The 14,733-nt window shown below is 44.8% G+C and overlaps 1 long non-coding RNA gene across 1 annotated transcript; it reads right to left on the minus strand.

Annotated features, from left to right (window-relative positions):
- Window positions 1-429: 429 nt before the first annotated feature.
- Window positions 430-13,901, minus strand: LOC131188487 (uncharacterized). Its single transcript, XR_009152785.1, has 3 exons — window positions 13,746-13,901; window positions 4,595-4,719; window positions 430-2,630 (listed from the first exon to the last, which is right to left on the minus strand). It is a non-coding gene; the product is annotated as an uncharacterized LOC131188487 (long non-coding RNA).
- Window positions 13,902-14,733: the final 832 nt, after the last annotated feature.

Consider the following 14,733-nt stretch of genomic DNA (forward strand, 5'->3'; position numbering starts at 1 on the left):
AGATGGTTAGTATGATGATAGGCTGACCATAATATATGACGCTGATCCAACCTAGATTGGTAAACAGATATTTCTCAGCTTCCCAGGCTAGGGTTGTGTGAGAATGACTGGCCCAAAGTTACGCAAACATCTAATGTGCCTAAGGGAAGACTAGAAGGTGTGAGAAACTCCTTGTGATCCCACAATAGCCAATGCTAGAAGGTGCAGCTTTTCAGTGGCACCACTGCTGACGTGGAATGGTCTCTGGGGAGATCAGGTCGCCCCACCCCCACCTCTCCACTTTCTGTCTTTCCAGAGATTTTTCACTCACCGCAATATCTTTAACTTTCTTTTTGCATTGCTACAGTGTATGAGATTGGTAATTTTATTTTCATTCTTTTTTTATATTGTGTTTTCATCCTATGGATATTTACATTTTTCCCCCTCGTATCTTGTACAGTGCTGAGAGTTATGAGATTTGTAGTAGGATAGATATTCAATAAATAAATGCTAACACGCACAGGTGCAATCTTTTGTTTAATTTTCTGTCAGAATAGTTTGAGGGGGTGGCGGGAGCATTTTTTATTTTTATTTTTATTTTTATTTTGCATCGAGTGGAAGAGGTGGCTTTTATTCAAGGCTCCCAAGAGTTTTAGGGGGCTGAGCAATGATTGAATGACATTTTTACACTCTTTTACTGGTTAGCTGAATGGCATCCTGCTTGGCCCAGGATGGTCTTACACATTCTGTGCTTTTCAAGACAAGAAGCAGCAATGAAGACAGGTATAATTCAATAAAGGAGAATATTTGTAGCTCAGGGTTGAAATGAGAAGTCCTTAGGGCTCTCTGAGCTGGGTTGTTTTCTTGCAGACATTTGATTACCCAAACTAGATAACATCATCAGTGCTAACACAGATTATGTTACCTAGTTTGGGTAATGAAACATCCACAAGAAAATAACCAAGCTCAGAGAGCACCAAGGATCCCCTCAATTATAAATCGGAATTAATTTCCAATAATCTCTATTTTGGAGAGATTGGGGAATAAAAAAACAACAACAACTTCTGGTGGAATAGAAGTGGTAAAGCAAGAGCCAATCTTTTCCTCCAGAATTTTACAATCTATAATGTATCAGGTGGGAAAGAATGGGAAGCAGATGAGGCAAGAATTACAAGGAGCATGTAGAAATAAATAATGCAATGATATCTGCCTAGTTTTCACTGGCTGGCAAAGGCAACTAAGAATGTGAGCCAAGCAGTTTGGAGAAAAGTGAATGGTTTGAAAGAGATTTTGAGGAAAGGAAGATTGCATCATTGTAAATGTTCTAGTGGAGATTAGGAGCAGCACTGGGTATTATATGCAGGAAGCTTGACTATTAGAGCACAAAGATCAATGCAATGAATGATTGAATGAATGAATGAGAAAACAGTGAATTGAAAGGATGAATAGTAAATTAGTTTTTAGTGTCATCTGTGGATTGGTAACTTTGAATTGAAGAGTTTGAGGGGACTTTGCATGGTGCCCATCTAATGCAGCACTCATCCTTTCTCCTCCAAAAATCCAAAGGATTTTTCTCAGTGCAGGAAATCCAATATTTTCTAGAAGATATCCAATGATGGGAACCCTATAATCCTTCTATTGCTGAGCTGCTATTGCTAACAGGATGTTTCTTAAAATGTTCCTTTGTAGCAACCTAGAACGAAGGAGAAATTTCATGACAGTGAGAACAGTAAACCAGTGGAATGGCTTGCCTTCAGAAGTTGTGGGTGTTCCATCACTGGAAGCTTTTAAGAAGAGCCTGGACAGCTCCTTGTCCCTTGTCTGAAATGGTATAGGGTTTTCTGACTGAGCAGAGGGTTGGACTAGAAGACCTCCAAGGTCCCTTCCAACTCTGTTATTCCCTAATTCTGTTATTCCGTACATTCCTGTAACTTAAATCTATTCAAATTAAACCTGGCCCATAGAATAGAAAATTATAACTTTCAGATTTTCTATCTCAAGGCTGCAGTTATTACGACTGATCAGTTGCACAATAATTTTAAATTGTTTCGATTTAAAGGTTTAAATAAACAACGGTCTTGATGATATTGTGATCACACACAAGACAACTCTGTAAAATAGACCATTTTTTAAAGAATTGCTAAAGAATTCTCTCTGGCAGCTGAACTTCTTTCTATCGGCCACAGAACAGACATGAACCTGACCGCCCCGTTTATTCCGACCTCCACCATCATTTAGTTCTGGCACAGGAGATATACATTTTGGATCATGCCCAAAGTCTGATGAATTTTCCGTAAGTGTACTTGAATGTGAATGTTAACAGCTTTGATGTATCTCATTAGATTTACAGGGCAAGGCTAAATGATTTAAACACGCTGGCAATAGACTAAGATCCGGGCCTAGTACAGGTTTTTTAGCTTTAGAATAATTGATTTCCCCTTTTTTACTACAAAAAGAATAGGAGCCAAATAATGTATGCCACAAGAGGGCACTGGAGTCAGTGGTAGCTCACCCTGCATATGGCAGCGAGAGCTGTTCTGCTATGTTCCAAAACTAATGTTGATCCATCTTTCTCATTCTGATGCGGGCAAAAGAGACAGGGCATCCTGGATTCGAAAAGAAGGATGATAGGCTGAATTCCTGGGAAACACCTGTGGGAGGAAGATGACTGAATTACCCCCGATCTGATATTGACAAAGCTGAGGCTTTAAATGGAGATTATTTTCAACTCAATATTTCAGCTCAAAGTTGAAAGTTGAAATGAGTCCTTGGTGCTCTCTGAGCTTGGTTAGGTCTTTTTTCAGAGATGAAATTCAGCAGGTTCTGGAAAACCAGTAGCGGAAATTTTGAGTACTTCAGAGAACTGGCAAATACCACCTCTGGCTGGCCCCAGAGTGGGGTGGGAATGGAGATTTTGCAATACCCTTCCCCCAGGAGTGGGGAGGAAATGGGGATTTTGCAGTCTCCTTCCCCTGGAGTGGGGTGGGAATGGGGATTTTGCAGTCTCCTTCCCCTGGAGTAGGGTGGGAATGGGGATTTTGCAGTATCCTTCCCCTGCCACACCCACTAAGCCACGCCCACCAAGCCATACCATGCCTGCCAAGCCACGCCCACAGAACCGGTAGTAAAAAACTTGAATTCCACCACTGGTTTTTTTGCAGACATTTCATCGCCCAAACTAAGATCATCAAACCTAGTTTGGGTAATGAAAGGTTTGCAAGAAAACAATCAAGTTCACAGAGCACCCAAGACCCCTTAAATGGGATTCCCAAGAGGAATGGGTCATGAACAAAGACAATAATAGCAATATTACAATAGCATTTAGTCTTATATACTGCTCCATAGTGCTTTACAGTACTCTCTGGGCAATTTACAACATCAGCATAGTGCCCCCAACAATCTGAGTCCACATTTTACTGACTTCAGAAAGATGGAAGGCTAAATCAACCTTCAGCCCCATCAGGATTGAACTCCTGCCTATGGGCAGAGTTAGCCTGCAATGCTGCATTCTAACCACTGCACCACCAATCAATAAGATTTCAAATGACACCAGATCATTTTACAACCAGTTTTTCCACAAACCTAGTGTCTATAATCCATAATATGGCCACCCCACTTCCTGGCAGAGGAGTGTGCTGATCCATTATCTCTGCTTTACCACCAGGAACAGTGGTGGCACAATGGTTAAAATGCAGTATTGCAGGCTAACTCTGCCCACTGCCAGGAGTTTGATCCTGACCAGTTCAAGGTTGACTCAGCCTTCCATCCTTCTGAGGTCGATAAAATGTGGACCCAGATTGTTGGGGGCAACATGCAGACATTGTAAACGGCTTAGAGAGTGCTGAAAAGCGCTATGAAGCGGTATATAAGTCTAAGTACTATTGTTATTTATTGTGCAAAATAACAATCAAATTTTTAAAAAAGATAGGCGCTTTGTGGCTTTTAACTCCCAAATGGAATTAATCCATCATGCTAAGCCATGGTTTGGTTAACCATAGTTTGGAGTCCTTGGTGCTCCCCGAGTTTTGATGTTTGCTTGCAGACATCCATTACCCAACTAGGTAACCTCACCACTGCAAGAAACAGCTGCAAGAAAATGACAAAGCTCAGAGAACACCAAGAATGCAACAGTTCAACCCTGAATTACATATACTTTCCCTGTTGCTGTTGTTACTTGTAAAGTTGGGTCTGACCCATTGCAACCCCATGGACAACATTCCTCCAGGCCTTCCTGTCCTCTACCATACTCTGGAGTCCATTTAAGCTCACACCTACTGCTTCAGTGACTCCATTCAGCCACCTCATTCTCTGTCATCCCGTTCTTCTTTTGCCCTCAATCTTTCCCAGCATTAGGCTCTTCTCCAGTGAGTCCTTCTTTCTCATTAGGTGGCCAAAGTATTTTTCATCTTCAGGATCTGGCCTTCTAAAGAGCAGTCAGGGTTGATCTCCTCTAGGACTGTCCAGTTTGATCGCCTTGCAGTCCAAGGAACTCGCAGGAGTTTTCTCCAGCACCAGAGTTCAAAGGCCTCAATTCTTTGGCGCTCGCCTTTCTTATGGTGCAACTTTCACAGCCATACATTGCAACTGGGAAAACCATAGCCTTGACTATACATACTTTTGTTGGCAGGGTGATGTCTCTGCTTTTTAGTATGCTGTCTAGATTTGCCATAGCTTTCCTCCCCAGGAGCAAGCATCTTTTAATTTCTTGGCTGCAGTCCCCATCTGCGGTGATCTTGGAGCCTAGGAAAATAAAATCTGTCACTACCTCCATTTCTTCCCCATCTATCTGCCAGGAATTGAGGGGGCCAGATGTCATGATCTTAGTTTTCTTAATGTTGAGTTTCAGTTCAACTTTTGCACTCTCCTTCTTTACCCGCATCAAGAGGCTTTTTAGTTCCTCTTCGCTTTCTGCCATTAGATTGGTATCATCTGCATATCTGAGGTTGTTGATATTTCTCCCGGCAATCTTAATTCCAACTTTTTTTTTTCTGAAAAAGTTTTACAAAATCCCCCCCCTTTCCCCCCTCCCCCCTCCCTTCCCAAACCCCGCTCCCCCCCCTGACTTCCCGGAACAAACACAAGGTATAGTAAATTAATTCCAACTTTTGATTCATCCAGCCCCACCTTTCTCATGATGTGCTCTGCATATAAGTTAAATAGACATATTCTCCTACTGTAAACATATTTTACTTAATAATCCACATCTGCCTGGATTTACACACTACGTTCAACCAAAATCAAAGTAAATCATATTATAGCAAGGGGTTGGACAAGAAGACCTCCAAAGTCCCAACTTGGTTATTCTGTTATAGTATGGCACCATTGTGAAATTCAACCAGAAGTCACCAATGTCATCGAAGATGCGCCGCTTTAGACCTTTTTTCTTTTGCCATATTGATAATACATGAAAAGCAACTGATTAGTTTTCCCCATAGTCATATTACGAGTGATCTCAGAATAAATGCACACGAAGAACACCCATTTAAGCACCCAGTTTCCTGTACTTATGCAGGCAGCTAACTTGGCAGAAGCAGATCCCAATACTGCAGATATATTCTTCACCAGTTCCAATGGATACGCTCAGCATCAATTTCTAGAGCCTTGAAAGCTATATGGTATAATGTTTCCAGCCCATTTAATGTAAGAAACTCATTGGGTAGCATGCCCAGGAAACTGGTACTTAGAGCCTTTCTCTAAGAACTTTCAGCAAGTGAGAGAGAACACAGGCCCCTTTAAGGACATTGGTTTGGTTTGATTGACAGCAAAAAATTGAACTCTTGCATTTAAAGCTCTTTAGACTAGGACAGGGGTCTGCAAACTTGGCTCTTCTAAGTCTTGTGGACTTCAGCTATGAGAGCTCTGGGAATTGAAGTCCACTAGTCTTAAAAGAGCCAAGTTTGCAGACCTGTTGTGTCTCGTCCGATCTCACCACAGCCGGGGTCTTCTTATCTGCTTCCGAACACGGAGGAATGTCCTAGTATGCCTCCCAGCCCCAGCCCTGGCTCCATGCCCAGACAGGCTGAAGAGGAGGAAATACCTCCAACCCCCAGCTCTGGCTCCATGCCCAGGCAAACGGAGCAACTAGACCCCTCCCCCTCCTCCACAGCATGTGAGCCTGAGGGAGGTCAATTGCCAACAGCTGCCGACTGGAGTGACCCTCGTGTCAGAAGACTTGATAGGCGGAGGCAACAGAAGGAAGGGAGGGGCAGGCCTGGATAAGTGCTGAGTCATGGAGCCACACCCCATGGCCTATATAAAGGATCTGCTTTCTGGCATTCTCTGAGTCAGGCAAAGTCTAAACTTATCTTGCTGAAGTCACTTTCTGGTCTCCTGCCTGCCCTGAGGACTTTGCTAGGACTTTGGCAGAGCTGCAGAGGCACGCCTGATTCGGATTTCCCTGACCCGGCCGTCAGCGGAGGAGTGGGACACGACAAGACCCCTGGACTAGGACAAGGGTCTATTGCAGTGTTTCTTACCCACAGCAGTTTGAAGATTCTGGGGTTTGAAGTCCATATATCTGCAAGCTGTCAACGTTGAAAAATGCTGGTCTACTTACTATATTCAGTATGTGGATCTTCGGCATTTCAACATATTAACCTGTAACCTGTCTGTCCCATCTTTTTCAGATTAGACATTGATATCTTTCAAGTTCTCTTTATGAGACTTTTTTTTTCACTCTGCAGTGAAACTCTGATAATTTGTTTAGAATCCATTTTGTTTCCATTTTTTAAAATGTGGCTATCCAGAAATCCAACCCTGGTTTAAATTTCTTCTTCTGATAAGACTGCAGATGTCCTATGTCCTCCGATGATTACTACATCCAAAAGAATCCTCAAATAGCTTTCCTCCTCCTGGGAAGCAATTCTTAATAATTTAGTTGGCCTGAGTTGCTTCCCAGGAGGAGGAAAGCTATTTGAGGATTCTTTTGGATGTAGTAATCATAGGAGGACATAGGTAAAGATAAATGTAAAGGTTCCCCTCGCACATATGTGCTAGTTGTTCCTGACTCTAGAGGGCAGTGCTCATCTCCATTTCAAAGCTGAAGAACCAGCACTGTCCAAAGACGTCTCCGTGGTCATGTGGCCGGCATGACTAAATTCCGAATGGAATGTTGTTACTTTCCCACCAAAGGTGGTCACTATTTTTCTACTTGCATTTTTTACGTGCTTTTGAACTGCTAGATTGGCAGAAGCTGGGACATGTAACTGGAGTTCGCCCCGTTACTTGGCACTAGGGATTTGAACCGCTGAACTGCCGACCTTTCGATCAACAAGCTCAGCGTCTTAGCCACTGAGCCACCACATCCCTTCTAGGAGGACATACAGGAACCAAATTCAATGTACAGTTGCCTCAATATATCACTGCCTCTTCTGAAATTAATCTTGTATGTGTTTCCAAATGGGAAATTGCCCAAGCTTGCATGAGAAAGAGATGTACAAAGGGAAACATTCAGAACTGATTTTGCCAGAGGAAGCCAAACGCTTGAGAGTCATTTGTAAACATCAGTAGTTAAAAGGACACTCACTTTTTACCTATAATTCTGGAGAACCGCTGCCAATTGGTATAAGCAGTGGCAGGTAAGACAATCAGTGCATTTTTAATTTATTAAATAGATTTATCTGGCCATCCAGCTCGTACACAGGGATTCCAAGTGGCATACAACATTACAAATCAAAAATATAAAACCAACCAACCAAACCATCCACCCACTCCTCCACAATGGTAAGAAACACGATTATACAAGCCATTTGATTGACTCCAAATCAACCTGGGGTCCCCACGTCATGTTTTCATGGTCTTCGGGAAAAGTAACAAGGAAGGGACCAATCTATTGTGGTCCACCAGCAGCCTGTGGAGCTGGTAACGGAATCAGACAGCGATGAGGTTGAGGAAGAGCGTGGGCCAGTCCTGGAGGCTGGGGAAGGCCCGTCAGAGGCAGAGGTGAGGCCAGGGCCATCAGGGAGTGATGTGTGGACTCCAGAGCCTCCAGAGACTGACAGTACTAAGGCAGAGGAACAGGAGGAGCCTGTTCCTAATGCACGCATGAGAAGAGCTGCCAGAAGGCAAGAGCAGCTAAAGCAAAGAGGACGACTCGGGAGTAGGGCCAAGAGACGATTGGCCCCTCCCATAAGGTTTAAAAGACCAGTGACGGGGTTTGGACTCTTTGCCGGAAAACAACGTTGATAGCTTTGTCTTGTTGCATTTGTTTCATATCGGTGTCTTCTGAACTTTTGCCAAGAAAGGCCTTTGGCAGTTTGCCTAATTGGACCAAGGTTGGTGATAGGACTGAGGAATTGTGTTGGGAGGAATTTGCTTTAATTTAGTTGGACTATGCTGAGAATGAAGTAATTCTCAGCTGTTCTAATAAAGTTTGTTTGTTTTTACACTGACTTATTTATTTATTTATTTATTTATTAATCGTATTTATATACCGCCCTATCTCCCGAAGGACTCAGGGCGGTTCACAGGCCAATAAAAACACATAAATACAGATTAAAATAACAATTAAAAAACTTATTCTAAAAGGCCGAATGTTTAAAAACAATATAAAAAATAAAACCCATTTAAAACCAATAAATTTAAAATCTAATCCAGTCCTGCGCAGATGAATAAGTGTGTTTTAAGCTCGCGACGGAAGGTTCGGAGGTCCGGAAGTTGACGAAGTCCTGGGGGTAGTTCGTTCCAGAGAGTGGGAGCCCCCACAGAGAAGGCCCTTCCCCTGGGTGTCGCCAGACGACACTGCCTCGCTGACGGCACCCTGAGGAGTCCCTCTCTGTGAGAGCGCACGGGTCGGTGAGAGGTATTCGGTAGCAGTAGGCGGTCCCGTAAATAACCCGGCCCTATGCCATGGAGCGCTTTAAAGGTGGTTACCAAGACCTTGAAGCGCACCCGGAAGGCCACAGGTAGCCAGTGCAGTCTGCGCAGGATAGGTGTCATACGGGAGCCACGAGGGGCTCCCTCTATCACCCGCGCAGCCGCATTCTGGACTAACTGCAGCCTCCGGATGCCCTTCAAATGGAGCCCCATGTAGAGAGCGTTGCAGTAATCCAGGCGAGACGTCACGAGGGCGTGAGTGACCGTGCATAGGGCATTCCGGTCTAGAAAGGGGCGCAACTGACGCACCAGGCGAACCTGGTAGAACGCTCTCCTGGAGACGGCCGTCAAATGATCTTCCAGAGACAGCCGTTCATCCAGGAGGACGCCCAAGTTGCGCACCCTCTCCATCGGGGCCAATGACTCGCCTCCAACAGTCAGCTGTGGACTCAGCTGACTGTACCGGGATGCCGGCACCCACAGCCACTCTGTCTTGGAGGGATTGAGCTTGAGCCTGTTTCTCCCCATCCAGACCCGTACGGCTTCCAGACACCGGGACAGCACTTGGATAGCTTCGTTGGGGTGGCCCGGTGTGGAAAAGTACAGCTGGGTGTCATCCGCGTACAGCTGGTACCTCACACCGAAGCCACTGATGATCTCACCCAGCGGCTTCATATAGATGTTGAACAGAAGGGGCGAGAGAATCGACCCCTGCGGCACCCCACAAGTGAGGCGCCTCGGAGCCGACCTCTGCCCCCCTGTCAACACCGTCTGCGACCGATCAGAGAGATAGGAGGAGAACCAACAATAAACGGTGCCTCCCACTCCCAATCCCTCCAACCGGCGCAGCAGGATACCATGGTCGATGGTATTGAAAGCCGCTGAGAGGTCTAATAGGACCAGGGCAGAGGAACACCCCCTATCCCTGGCCCTCCAGAGATCATCCACCAACGCGACCAAAGCCGTCTCCGTGCTGTAACCGGGCCGGAAACCGGACTGGAACGGGTCTAGATAGACAGTTTCATCCAGGTGCAGGGGAAACTGATATGCCACCATACTCTCTACAACCTTCGCCGCGAAGCAAAGGTTGGAGACCGGACGATAATTACCTAAAACAGCCGGGTCCAGGGAAGGCTTCTTGAGGAGGGGCCTCACCACCGCCTCTTTCAAGGCGGCCAGAAAGACACCCTCCACCAAAGAAGCACTCGTAATCGCCTGGAGCCAGCCTCGTGTCACCTCCTGAGTGGCCAGCACCAGCCAGGAGGGGCACGGGTCCAGTAAACACGTGGTGGCATTCAACCTACCCAACAACCTGTCCATGTCCTCAGGAGCCACAGGGTCAAACTCATCCCAAACAATGTCACCAAGACCACCCTCAGATGTCTCACCTGAGTCACCGCAATTTTGGTCCAAACCGTCCCGAAGCTGAATGATTTTATCTGAGTTGACTGAGTTTCCTACTACCTACTTGGGCCTGGGTCACAACACAATCTCATTTTCTGTCAAAAAAGAAAGATGAAGCTAATCGGGTTAAAACCCATTAGCCCAAATGAAATGAAAGGCCCATGAGGGTCAGCATAAGCTGCTGATTTAGAAACCAGGAGACCTTTCACACATTTTCCCACCATCGGAATAGCTGGTGTATATTGAGATTGAGAAATATATTGAGCTAAGAGAAAAACAGGACTAACCTCCTTGGTGAGATTTCATAGTTGACAGTTGTACATCTTAACCTCTGCTTCTCATAATCTTTCTTGTTGATGAGTATTTATTTTAATTTTTAAATGATATGATCAACCATTTGTCTGAATGGTATAGGATCTCCTGCTTGAGCAGGGAGTTGGACTGGAAGACCTCCGAGGTCTCTTCCAACTCTATTATTCTATGATCTATATTCCTTTTAAAGTACTTTATGTAAAAAGGCTCCTTTGTTTTGCGTTTTAAAGGCAGAAAAGCTGCAGTTGAAACTGACTGCAGATATAGTTTTTCTTTTAAAAAAAATGGCAGTTCTTGTGCACTTTCAGAATCTTTCAAATTCAACATATGGTATTTCTTTATTTAAAAAAAAATAAGCCTGAGTGCCAGAAAAAAATACTGTAGCCTTGCAATAAGGTCACATATGTTTGTCCAAAATAAAGCATCTCCGTAGAAATTCAAAATTAATTAAAACAATGTTTTATTTCCACAACATATTCTTAACCAGTGGAATTTACTGCCACCCAATATGGCAACGATCAAAGGAGCTAAACAAATTGGATGGTGGATTGAAATATAATAGTTTGGATGTCTGCATACCATCTAACAACCTCCTTAGAGCTAAGGAGAAATTTCCTGACAGTGGGAACAATTAATCAGTGGAACAACTTGCTTCTAGAAGTTGTAGGTGCTCCAGCAGTGGAGGTTTTTAAGAAGAGATTGGACAGCCATTTGTCTGGAATGGAATACGTTTACTTTTTGAGCATGGGGTTCGACTAGAAGACCTCCAAGGTTCCTTCTGAAGGGTTCATGGCATGGAATATTTGGCTATCATTTCCAGCCCTGTTCTTCTGATTTCTGCAATATTATAGGCAAGAAACTGAAATATCAACTGGTAGGCAGAGTTGTAGAAAAATCTATTGCCTTACTATAAGTAGTGGGTTTCAGTTTAGTTTGCTACCAGTTTGCTTGTGCATGCACGTGCTCATGCACATGTACGGCGCTTCTGCGCATGTGCAGAAGTGTCCAGACAGGTGGGCGGAGCCTCCCGCCGCGACCACTACCGGTTCACCCGATGTGGGGTGAACCGGTAGCAACCCATCATTGCTTACTATGTATGCCAGGGAGCTTTCTGGAGGATTCTGGTTAGATGCTGAGGACATAGAAGCTTGGAAGCTTTGGTCTGGACCAGGACTAACTCCATGTTTTACTTTGGGCTAATCGTGTATTAATTCACATTTACCCAGCTTGTTTTAGAGGACTGTGAAGATCAATTGATGAGAGAGAAAAATCTTGGACACCAGCCAGAGTTTCTCAAGGCAGAAGAAATGTTATTCAAAAATGATCTGATTGGTTTTTTGATTTCCTGAATCAGGATTCTTCTCTCCAACCGCATTAAAGGGCCCTATACGCCAGCAGAAAAGTATGCCAGCTTAAAAAGAAATGCTGACTGCACTTCCAACACCTATTCCTCTCAGGGACTGCAAAGCAGACTCACAGAAGTGCAGCTGTAACATGGGACGAAAGGGCGAAAGAAATTCTTCTATCCCACCTCCCTTCAACTGTGGCGAAGGAAAAAGAGGGAAGAGGCTTCTTAGCTACCAAGGGGTAAAACCAGGGGTGGGCTGCTGGGGGTTTGCAGGGGTTCAGGAGAACCTCTAGCTAAGATTCTGTGCAGTTCAGAGAACCCCCAAATCCCACTCCTGGCTGGCCCCTCCCACCCTGTCCCCCCCCCCCCCAGGAGTCCCCACGGGGCCCGGTTTGGATGCAGGTAAGTGCAGGGTGCGCAGAGGCTCGGGGAGAGTGAAAAATGGGCCTACCAGAATTTTGGGAAGGCCAGAAACGGGCCAGTTTCCCGCCTCCAGGGGGCCTCCAGAGCCTGGCGAGGCTGTTTTCGCCCTCCCAGAGGCTCAAGGAAAGCCTCCAGAGCCCGGGGAGAGCAAAAACGCCCCTCCCCCCTGCCATGGTGCAGGAGGCAGACTAGGGCATGCCCACCATGGCCACACCCACCCATCAACTGGGCAGAGAACCTCTTGCTAAAATTTTTGAAGCCCACCCCTGGGTAAAATATGGTGGGGGTGGTTGGTTTTCTTTCCTCCTTCCCTTCTATGCCCTTCTTTCTGCCTCTATAAAATGGTATCTCCAGGATATAGTTTTTTTAAAAAGTCAAAATAATGGGTTCATTGTTGCAATCGAAGCAGTATCTGTTTTTTATGTGTATGTCATTTTGTGCAACACCCATAAATCCCAGTTTCAATTGCACTGTTGTGGTCACCAACTTGATTTTTTTAAATTAGGTCTTCTGGACACTCCTGGGTCTATAGGTGGCAGGAAAAGTGAGTGAGGCAGATGTGGGGAGAATGGCTCTTTTGGTAGCAATCCTCTGAACCTGGCCTGGAGAACTGACAATAGAGTCTAGCTCTCCATGCCACCCTCTGCCGTTCCACTCCAGTGAAGTTGCATTCTTCCACCTGATTAAGCATTGCAGCACCTTATCTGTGGGTGGGGATTCACTTCTGATATTTCTGTTTGTTTGTTTGTTTCTTTATTGGATTTGGAAATTTATCCAGTCATTTTACGGAAGTCCACTGGGCGTGTGTCAAAAACTGAATTAGTGCAGTCCCAGACCTTGGAGGTAGAAGCTAAAGACCTCCCTCATCTCCCTGCTCCCCCCCACCCATATTTTCTTTCCCCTAATATTTCTCCAATCCCATGCAATGCCACTGCTTGGTAAAAGAACTAATGGCTGAAGAACCACTCCTGCCCAAGACATACCCTTCACTTGCTATGTCTCCAAACCCTGACAGTCTAGAGAACTGCAGCCAATATGGGAGAGAAGTTAGAAAAGGCTATCTGAAAACTAGAATAGGAAAATATGAATTCAGGAATCCTGTTTGGTGGGTCATGTAAGTTAAAGATGTTATTCCTGTTCTCTAAATATGATTGCTAAAGCATCTCCAGTCTATGATTAGCAGGTTGTATGGGGCAGCCTTAAGATAGAGAAGTTGTCTTCCCCACTACATGAATAAAGTCACAGTGGGAAAAACCAAAAAAAACCCAGAATAACAGAGTTGGAAGGGACCTTGGAGGTCTTCTACACCTTGGAGGTCTAGTGGCTCAATGACTTAATGATGCTGGAGATGGTCTCTGTGCCAGAGGTTCGAGTTCTAGCACTGTGTATCGGGGTGAGCTCCCATCATTCACTTCAGCTTCTAACAATTTGAAGGCATGTTCTATGCGAGTAGATAAATACATACCACTTCTGTGTGGAAACAAGTTGGTGCTCTGTGCAGGCAGCCAAATTCCTGCTGGCTCTGAACCTTCCTGTTGTGGCACCTTTTTATAGGTGGCTCCGGAAAGAGAGGGTCCATGCATGAAGCTGCAGGAAGAGCTGCTTGTCTTTCTTTCTGGTGCTAAACCAGTTTGTCCTCCTGTGGTGCACTTGAGACGTGTGCGAGCGTGTTCTACACCTGAGCTGGTAAACTGGCAGCCAAACTACTATTCTGCAATAGCATCGTGGTCTCCCAGCTAATGTAACAATGCCATACGCTAATAATAATAATAATAATAACAATAACAACAACTACAAACTACAGAGACTCTGATATGATGCATTTGAGTACAAAGTATTCAAAGCTGCCATCACAAAATATGCTGGTGGTTTTCTTTTACTGAGTTAATTGGCAGTTCTTCCTATACGGAACTGATAAAGGGGAGAAGGAGAAGGGGCCTTGGTAATAGCTGGGGGGAGCTAACAAAAGATAGATGCTTTTGTACCATACTGAATCTCAGGTTAGTATTAGAAAGCCCACTTCTTTCATGGTCTCATTTGTAAATTTTTGTGAGCTTGACAGCATTTAAAGGGAGCTGTCTTCCAAGAACTTCTCCTGCATAAGTCCAGTTGAATTAAAGGGAACTATACAAGAGTCCCAAATGCTTTTCCGTATAGCTCCTGCTCATTTTGACTTGGACTAGACATCCTGCAGGGCAGTCCTCAAACTTTGGGATCCAGCCCTGGAGTAGGTATTCACAGTAAGACATCTTGCTGCTTGCCTAAGCTATTTTGATTGACAAGTGGCACAATCTCAGAAATACGTGTTGCAAGAAGAGATGTTTGTACATTCAGCCTGCAGTGTTACAGCCAGGATCACTTGAATGGGATTTCTGCTGATTCTTAGGAGTTTCTCCAGGGGAAATCACATTGCTCAGGCTCAGTTTCATATCTCAGCGGAAATTTGGCTCAGA

Source organism: Ahaetulla prasina, chromosome 1 (genome assembly GCF_028640845.1).
Source record: "Ahaetulla prasina isolate Xishuangbanna chromosome 1, ASM2864084v1, whole genome shotgun sequence".
Lineage (NCBI taxonomy): Eukaryota > Metazoa > Chordata > Lepidosauria > Squamata > Colubridae > Ahaetulla > Ahaetulla prasina.